The sequence below is a fragment of the Bufo gargarizans genome, chromosome 2 (assembly GCF_014858855.1).
Source record: "Bufo gargarizans isolate SCDJY-AF-19 chromosome 2, ASM1485885v1, whole genome shotgun sequence".
Lineage (NCBI taxonomy): Eukaryota > Metazoa > Chordata > Amphibia > Anura > Bufonidae > Bufo > Bufo gargarizans.
Genome location: NC_058081.1, coordinates 371,605,554 through 371,614,168, shown reverse-complemented (window position 1 = coordinate 371,614,168; position 8,615 = coordinate 371,605,554). Strand labels below are relative to the sequence as shown.

Sequence of the window (8,615 nt, the reverse complement as noted above, 5' to 3'; positions counted from 1 at the left end):
TCTGGGCTGCAGAGCACTACATTGCTAGGATATGTTTTATTGTGAATATAACAAAAAGAATTTAAGAAATCCTCATATCTATAACTTGTAGGTGACTATGCTCATACTAATAGGGACTTGTGTAAGTTTCTTAACTTACTCTGGGAGTCACGCCAATTATGAATAAAGGCAATGCAAGAGTTAAAAGGGCTGTGCATGTGCATAGTTTCAAAGTAAGTTTCATTGCAGCCGCAGCTCCAGGAGCGAAACTGGTTTCTCCCTTGAGAGCTTTCCCATCGAAGAAGGAAGGTCAGTCACTACAAAGACTCTAGTTGGGGGATCTGCTTAAGATGTTCTTATTGAGTATTTGATCTGTATTTTCATTTTCATCCTTTGTACATGGTAAACCTGGGTAGGATGTATGTTTCAAGTAGTGGGATTTTTTAGCTTTGAATGTAGATGTCATGGTACAAAACGATGTGCATTATTAATTATTGAAATTCTAGTACGATTACGGCAATCTTGCATAGTGTGAAGCTCTACATTCACTTTGTTAGCAATATTTACATAGATAAAGAGCTTAATTTTTTCTAGGTAATCTTTTTCTACTATGAACCTCATGAGTGGTCTCATGAAGCCCATGAGTCATGTTTTGTAGTAGTTTTAAGCACTGTTGAGTGTAAATTACTTTTGGCAATCTTTTCAACAAACAGCATTTGATATCAATGCCCATGCGGAGACCCCATTAGGGGCCCTGGTTAAGAAACCCTTCTTCCAACTCAGTGGCCTATTTATCTCACATCTATCTCATATCTATCTACCTGTCTATGTATTTATCTCCTATCTATCTATCTATCTATCTATCTATCTATCTATCTCCTATCTATCTATCTATCTCCTATCTATCTATATATCTATCTATCTATCTATTATCTATCTATCTATCTATCTCCTATCTATCTATCTATCTATCTATCTATCTATCTATCTATCTCCTATCTATCTATGTATCTCCTATATATCTATCTTCTATCTATCTCATATCTATCTATCTATCTCCTATCTATCTATCTCCTATCTATCTCCTATCTATCTATCTATCTATCTGTCTATCTATCTATCTATCTATCTATCTCCTATCTATCTATCCTCTATCTATCTATCTATCTATCTATCTCCTATCTATCTATCTATCTCCTATATATCTATCGTCTATCTATCTCATATCTATCTATCTATCTATCTATCTATCTATCTATCTATCTCTCTCATATCTATCTATCTATTTATCTCCTATCTATCTATTTATCTATCAAATCAAATCAAATAAGCTTTATTAGCAGGACTAAATACATTTTTGCATTGCCAAAGCAAGTGGGAAATAATTGGGTAGGGTTGGGGGATAGGCACATACACAGGGTGGGGGTATAGGAGTCCATGGTATATCAGGCTCCTCTCAGTCTATGGCAGGCAGTAATATATTGTGCTGCTGTGGCCGCTGTGTTCTTCACTTCCCCCAGCAGTATGGAGAGTCTCTCTTTCTCCTACATGGAGATGAAGTCTGGGCAGAGATCAGACAGTCTCCTGAAGTGAGTCTCCCTCACTGCTGAGTATTTGGGGCTCCGCAGCAGGAAATAAGCCTCATCCTCCACGGCCTCCTGGTCACACTGCTGGCACATCTATCTATCTATCTATCTCATATCTATCGATCTCCTATTTATCTATCTATCTATCTATCTATCATCTATCTATATATCTATCTATCTCCTATTTATCTATCTATCTATCTATCTCATATCTATCTATATCCTATCTATCTCCTATTTATCTAGCTCCTATTTATCTATCTTATATCTATCTATCTATCTATCTATCTATCTATCTATCTCATATCTATCTATCTATCTCATATCTATCTATCTCTGTCTTCTATCTAATGTATTTTTCGCTTTATAAGACGCACCTGATGATAAGACGCACCTAGGTTTTTGAGGAGGAAAATAAGAAAAAAATATTTTGAACCAAAAGGTGTGCTTTTGGTAGGTTTTGAACTAATGGTGGTCTGTGGGTGACGCACTGTTATGGGGATCTGTGGATGACGCACTGTTATGGGAGATCTGTGAATGACACTGAGTGGGGATCTGTGGATGACACTTATGGGGCTCTGTGGATGACACTGAGTGGGGCTCTGTGGATGACACTCATGGGGGATCTGTGCATTACACTGATGGGGGATCTGTGGATGACACTTATGGGGATCTGTGGATGACACTTATGTCATCCACAGATCCCCATAAGTGTCATCTACAGATCCCCCATCAGATGGATCAGTGTGGAGGGAGGAGGCGGGGACACTCATGGCGGGGCCCGGTTCAGTGACTCTACTCTAATACACCGGGCCCCGCAACTGTTAAACATTCAATCTGATCTCTATATCTAATTGTATACGCGCTGTATGGTACTTACTGTAGTACCGGAAGTATAACATTAAGACGGCGCAGACCGGCAGCTCCCTCAGCGATGTGCCGCCTGTCGCAGCTCTCTCCTGATGCGCCGCCTGCCCCAGCTCCCTCGGTCATGCGCCGCCTGCCTGCTTATCTCACTTAATGAATGAACAGAGAGGCGCCGCATGACAGAGTGAGCTGGGGCAGGCGCCGCATGACAGAGTGAGCTGGGGCAGGCGGCGCATGAGGAGGGAGCTGCGGCAGGCGCTGCGCCGTCTTAATGTTATACCTCTGGTACTACAGTAAGTACCGTACAGCGCGTCTACAATTAGATGTAGAGATCAAATTGAATGTTTAACAGTTGCGGGGCCCGGTGTATTAGAGTAGAGTCACTGCACCGGGCCCCGCCTCCTCCCTTCACACTGATACTTCGCTGGCCGCGCTGTGCAGCATAGCGGCCAGCGAAGTATTCGCTTTATAAGACGCACGGCCATTTTCTCCCCACTTTTGGGGAAAAAAATGTGTTTTATAAAGCGAAAAATACGGTATATATCTATCTATCTCCTATCTATATATTATCTATCTATCTATCTATCTATTTCATATCTATCTATCTCATATCTATCTTCTATCTATCTATCTATCTACCAACTATTTATTTTTCGACTGTTGTTCATTGCTGTTTTTTTCCAAGAACCTGTCATTTCAGTTATTCCCTGAATGGGGTCACAGTAATTAACAAATGAGTCACGGATAGTCAGCCAGTGTGCTTTTGGGTCGCTGAATACCAGCCTTCCTGGTTCTAACAATCTAAAAGTAAAAGATGATTATTATAGGGACATGATAGAGATGGTACCCATTCCAGATCCCACTCTGTGAGCCAGTTGGTTACAATGCCTTTGTAAGAGTAGCCTCCACTGGGTTGGACCTGGTGCACCCATGCATTACATGGTCAGCCATTCATTTGGATTGCTGGCATGCAGTACTGCATTTCCATTGCAGCGACCATATGTGACATTGCCCAGCAATAACAGCTGATCTTGCTCAGTCCTGTTTATTGCTGATTACATGCTGTATGTCTGTCTGCCGACCCAATTTTCAGATTGGAGGCAAATAGACACATTAATAGCCAGCTTAGACAATGGCAACATAAAGAATTCAAATTATTTGGGTGTGACATCTTCTTGATCAACTAGGTCAAAAATGAAGGAAATGTAGTTTAATCCCTTACATTATTGAAGTACACGTTGTGCAGAGATCTTTAGACTGAACTCATAAAACTGCACAGTGTAGGTACTGTAACAACATTGTCTTCACGTCACATTAAAGCAGAAAGACTCCAGATATTCTATGTGACGGGCACCAATGTTTACAATGCCTGTAAAGTGCTGACACTTCATACCCCAAGAGACCGAAATGCCTGTGGTTCTATTACCAGTGAACAGACCTCTACACTCAACATCTAGAATATTATTTAATGTTTTACTTCTTACCAGAGTTGCCAACCAGAATTTTTCTTTTTTATGTACAACTTATCCCAAAATCACAGCCAGCCAACATTTATTGGAAAACAGAATAATGAATGATAAAGATTATACGTGATATAGATCTATAGCTCAATATAATGATAATAACTCATTATCAGCATTTATTGTGAGCTGTAGAATAATGATAATTACCACCAAAATAGTCTAAAAAAATAAGTAACACCAGCCTCCAATAATATATATCTATCTATAGATATATCTATTTTTTTTCACGTACACAGGAAAAAAGTCACCTATTTTCACGGACTGTCCAGAAATTTCTGGACGGTTGACAGCCCTGCTTCTGACTACCACTCTACTGTATATGTCTCATTCTAAACAGACACGCTGTGCCATGCAATAACTAGCTATAGTCACCATTTAAAAGCCCTTTGTCTTAAAGTGGTTTTCTGGGAGCTCAGTATTAAAGACCTATTCTCAGGTCTGACTCCAGGCACCCCAACTGATTGGCTGTTTGAAGGGGCCTTGGCACTCTGTAACTCTTTAGGCTAGTGACGTCACATTCATCAGTTACTTGGCCTATGTGCAGCTTAGTCCAATTCAAGAGAATAGGCCTGGGCTGCAGTGCCAAGCAGAGCCGCCATACAATGAACTGCTGTGGCGCTGTGCTTGGTTCGCTGTGAGGAGGCCAAAGCGCTCATCAGAATACTGCAGCCTCTTCAGACAGCTGATCGGAGGGGGTGTTGGGTGTTCAACCCCAACTGATCAGATAGTGATGATCTATCCTGAGGATAGGTCATCAATATTGAACTTCTGGAAAAAAAACTTTAAGACAGTGTGTAAGAGCCCAGCTGGAAACTCCACCTTTCCTTGTCAGGGAAAAGATGGGTCAAGGTTGGATTTCCATTGTACAGAGTACGTATTGTCTCTGACTATGTTCCGTTCTTATTGTGTCCCTTTATTATTCTGTCTGGCATCAGTATGTCATACATTTTTGCACCACCAATTTCATAGTATGTGTGCATCAAGCTTTCCCTGGTAAAGTGGAATCTTTACAATTTAGAAGAAAATTGAATAAAAAAATGCAATAGAAAAAAGTTGGCATTGGTCTCACCCACTTTACCTGACTTCTGTGCCAGAAAAAGTGGACCTGGTGATTCATAAATACTGTGCTTATTCTGGACACCATATTTTGCAAAGTATTTACACTAGGCAAATGGCGTAAAGACACTGATAAATCTCCTGTTGCCCTTCACGTATTGCAAAGCTGTCTGTCTGCAGCTACCAGTAGGGGAGTTCCATGCATAGGAGTTTATACAGTTACCATTATCTGCAATGGAAGCTGTAATCATCTCTTATGTGAAAATGCAGTGTTTTAACTTGGGAACAAAAAAAGGAGTTTAGTACCAGGCCCTTCCTCCCATTGGGTGTTGTAGCAGTCATGTAGTCTGCCTCCCTTGAAGGTACACCACCGCGCATGCGGATAACAAAGGGTGGAACCCATTGTGGAAATCCTCAGCATAATTTACCATACAGTGTATTTAAAATCTGCACCACAGGCGCTGACTTTTTTTTTGCATCATGTTGATGAGATTTCTTAAAATCTCATCCACATTGCTGGTACTGTAAAAGGCTATGAATTTTCCCCATGCAAATCCGCAACAGCAAATCCACCGTTTATCAGTCCTACATGGATGTACCCTAAAAAAGGTTGTCCCATGAAAAATATTCTATCGTTTTCAAACCAGCACCTGGATCTGAATACTTTTGTTATTGCATGTAATTAGACATGTAGTCTACCTACTGAGTTGTTCAATAAAATGCATTCTTTTTTCTTTGTCCGGGTGACTGAGAAGGCCGCACATGCTCCGTTTCATCTTTTATTTGCATCCTGAGCTGTGATATGGAAAGAGCTGTAGCAGAATGGACACGCCCCCTGAGCTGTGATAGGGAGAGCAAGGACACACACCCTTAGCTGTAGCAGAATGGACACGCCCCCTGATCTGCAGGAGAAAAGACACTCCCCTTGAGCTGACAGCCTGATACAAATCTAGCAGAGCAATTGGAGCAGTGAATGTGGAGATTTCTGGATCCGTGTGAGGTACAGGGCTGGTTCTAGCTTTGTTAGAAAGAGGTTGCCATGTACTATCTGGTGTCTGATTTTCATTTTTTACATAAGTCATGAGATAACCCCTTTAATCTTTGTCCCTATGGAAATAAAACTTGTCAAAGATTGGTTGCAAAGTAAAGCTGACAGAGGGGAACCTGCATACAGGCATCCAGCCCTGGCGTGCTTTCTGTCAGAGAACCAGTAATATTAGCGCATGTAGGTTAATATTGATAACATGACGTTAGCCTGTGTAATAAACTCACTCCAAGAAAAGTCTGAAACATGTAAAGACATTGCACATGGTGACTGCACTAAAAAATTCAGGATTGAAGATTTATTGATTTATTTGGAGATACATTTAAAGCAATCCTTCTAATAAAAGTTATAGGTCCAGTTTGGAAAACCTATTAGGCTACCTGCACACGTTGCGGATCATGCAGGTTTTTTTCTTTGTGCAAAGTAAAAACCACAGCATAATACAGCACCAGCAAAGTAAATGAGATTTCATGTACATTATGCTTTTTTTCTTTCATGTGGAAACTGACCTGATATGCTGATTTTAAAATGTGCAGCATGTCAATTTTTTGTGCGATTCCACCCCTTATGAAGAGTCACTTTCCTATAGACTTCAATAGGGTTGTTAAAATCTGTACCAAAAACTGCATAAAAACCACAACCACATGAGCAACACACCAAAACTGCAATAAATAGTGCGGATTTATGTGCAGTTTTGGTGCAGATTTTTTTTTTCAAATTTTCTGCAGATAAATCTGCATTGTGTGCAGATACCCTAAATGTGATCTCAAAAGCCTATTATTTTCTTGCTGCATGTTGTTTTAATTACGTACGGGCCTGTGGTACATGTAAACATTCATGTTAGGTGTGGTATGTAATTAGTTCATACAGTTCCTGTTTGGATCTTTCTCGACGCAGGAAAATAAGGTAAAACCTCTTTGATCTCTCAGTCTATTGATTTAGGCCCCTTTCACACGGGCGAGTTTTCCGTGCGGGTGCGATCCGTGCGGCGAACGTATGGCACCCGCACTAAATCCTGACCCATTCATTTCTATGGGGCTGTGCACATGAGCGATGTTTTTAACGCATCACTTGTGCGTTCAGTTGAAATCGCAGCATGCTCTATATTGTCCGATTTCAACGTGACGCAGGCCCCATAGAAATGAATGGGGTGTGTGAAAATCGGATGGCATCCGCAAGCAAGTACGGATGCCGTGCGATTTGCACGCATGGTTGCTAGGAGACCATCGGGATGGAGACCCGATCATTATTATTTTCCCTTATAACATGGTTATAAGGGAAAATAATAGCATTCTGAATACAGAATGCATAGTAAACCAGCGCTAGAGGGGTTAAAAAAAAATAAAAAAAAAATTTAACTCACCTTAGTCCACTTGCTCGCGAAGCCGGCATCTCCTTGTGTCTCCGCTGCTGATGAACAAGACCTGGGGTGAGCTACTCCATTAAATAGAGCTTAAGGACCTTCGATGACGTCACTCCGGTCATCACATGATCTTTTACCATGGTGAATCACCATGGTAAAAGATCATGTGACGTACCATGTGATGACCGGAGTGACATCATCGAAGGTCCTTAACTTGTATTTAATGGAGCAGCTAACCCCAGGTCCTGTTCAGCCGCTCAGCGCAGAGGAGACACAAGGAGATGCCAGCTTCGCGATCAAGTGGACTAAGGTGAGTTAAATTATTTTTTATTTTTTTTAACCCCTCTAGCGCTGGTTTACTATGCATTCTGTATTCAGAATGCTATTATTTTCGCTTATAACCATGTTATAAGGGAAAATAATACAATCTTCAGAACATCAATCCCAAGCCCGAACTTCTATGAAGAAGTTCGGGTTTGGGTACCAAACATGCGCGATTTTTCTCACGCGAGTGCAACGCATGACAATGTTTTGCACTTGCGCAGAAAAAATCGCGCATTTTCCCGCAACGCACCCGGCTCTTATCCGGGCAAAAAAAATGACGCCCGTGTGAAAGAGGCCTTAATGCATCGCTGCAGTTTTTTTCCATTTTCTTTCACATGAAATTTTTTTTTTTATAGTTTGCATTCAAGTTCCTTGTTTATTTCCACTGCCATTAAAGGGGTTCTGCAGCTTTTTCTTACTCCTCTGGATAGATCATCAGAATCTGATCAGTGGGGGTCTGACACCCACAAACCCCACAGATCAGCTGTTTGAGACGGTATGGCTAAGGCCCATTGAAGTGAACGGGGTTTAGCCTCGCCCAGGCCAGTGATACTAGTAGTGACGTCACTGGGCCTGCATAAAACAACAAGAAAGCCGCTGCTCTACTGCCAGCAGTGCGACGATCAGATGCTAATGATATATCCGGAGGATAGATCATCCAGAAGAAAAAGCTGCAAAACCCCTTTAAAGGGAACCTGTCACCTGGAAAACATATTAAACCAACCACAGTACCTCAAAGTATCCCCCAGTGTGTTGGTAATCATGATTTTCTTTCCCCATTCTGTCTCCTCATATTTGTTAAAATCTCAGTTTTAATGTCTGTTGGCGCCTTCTCAAAATCAGGCTTGAAGTCAAGGAGGCAGCGGCCTCCT

At 41.3% G+C, this 8,615-nt stretch overlaps 1 protein-coding gene across 2 annotated transcripts in view; it reads left to right on the top strand.

Moving 5' to 3' along the window:
- Positions 1–216: 216 nt before the first annotated feature.
- The window catches only part of SH3RF2 (SH3 domain containing ring finger 2), a 132,494-nt gene continuing 124,095 nt past the window's right edge, over positions 217–8,615 (top strand). For both annotated transcript variants that reach the window (XM_044280751.1, XM_044280749.1), the window contains exon 1: positions 217–288. The gene's annotated coding sequence lies outside the window, so the exon portion shown is untranslated. The remainder of the gene's footprint in view (positions 289–8,615) is intronic.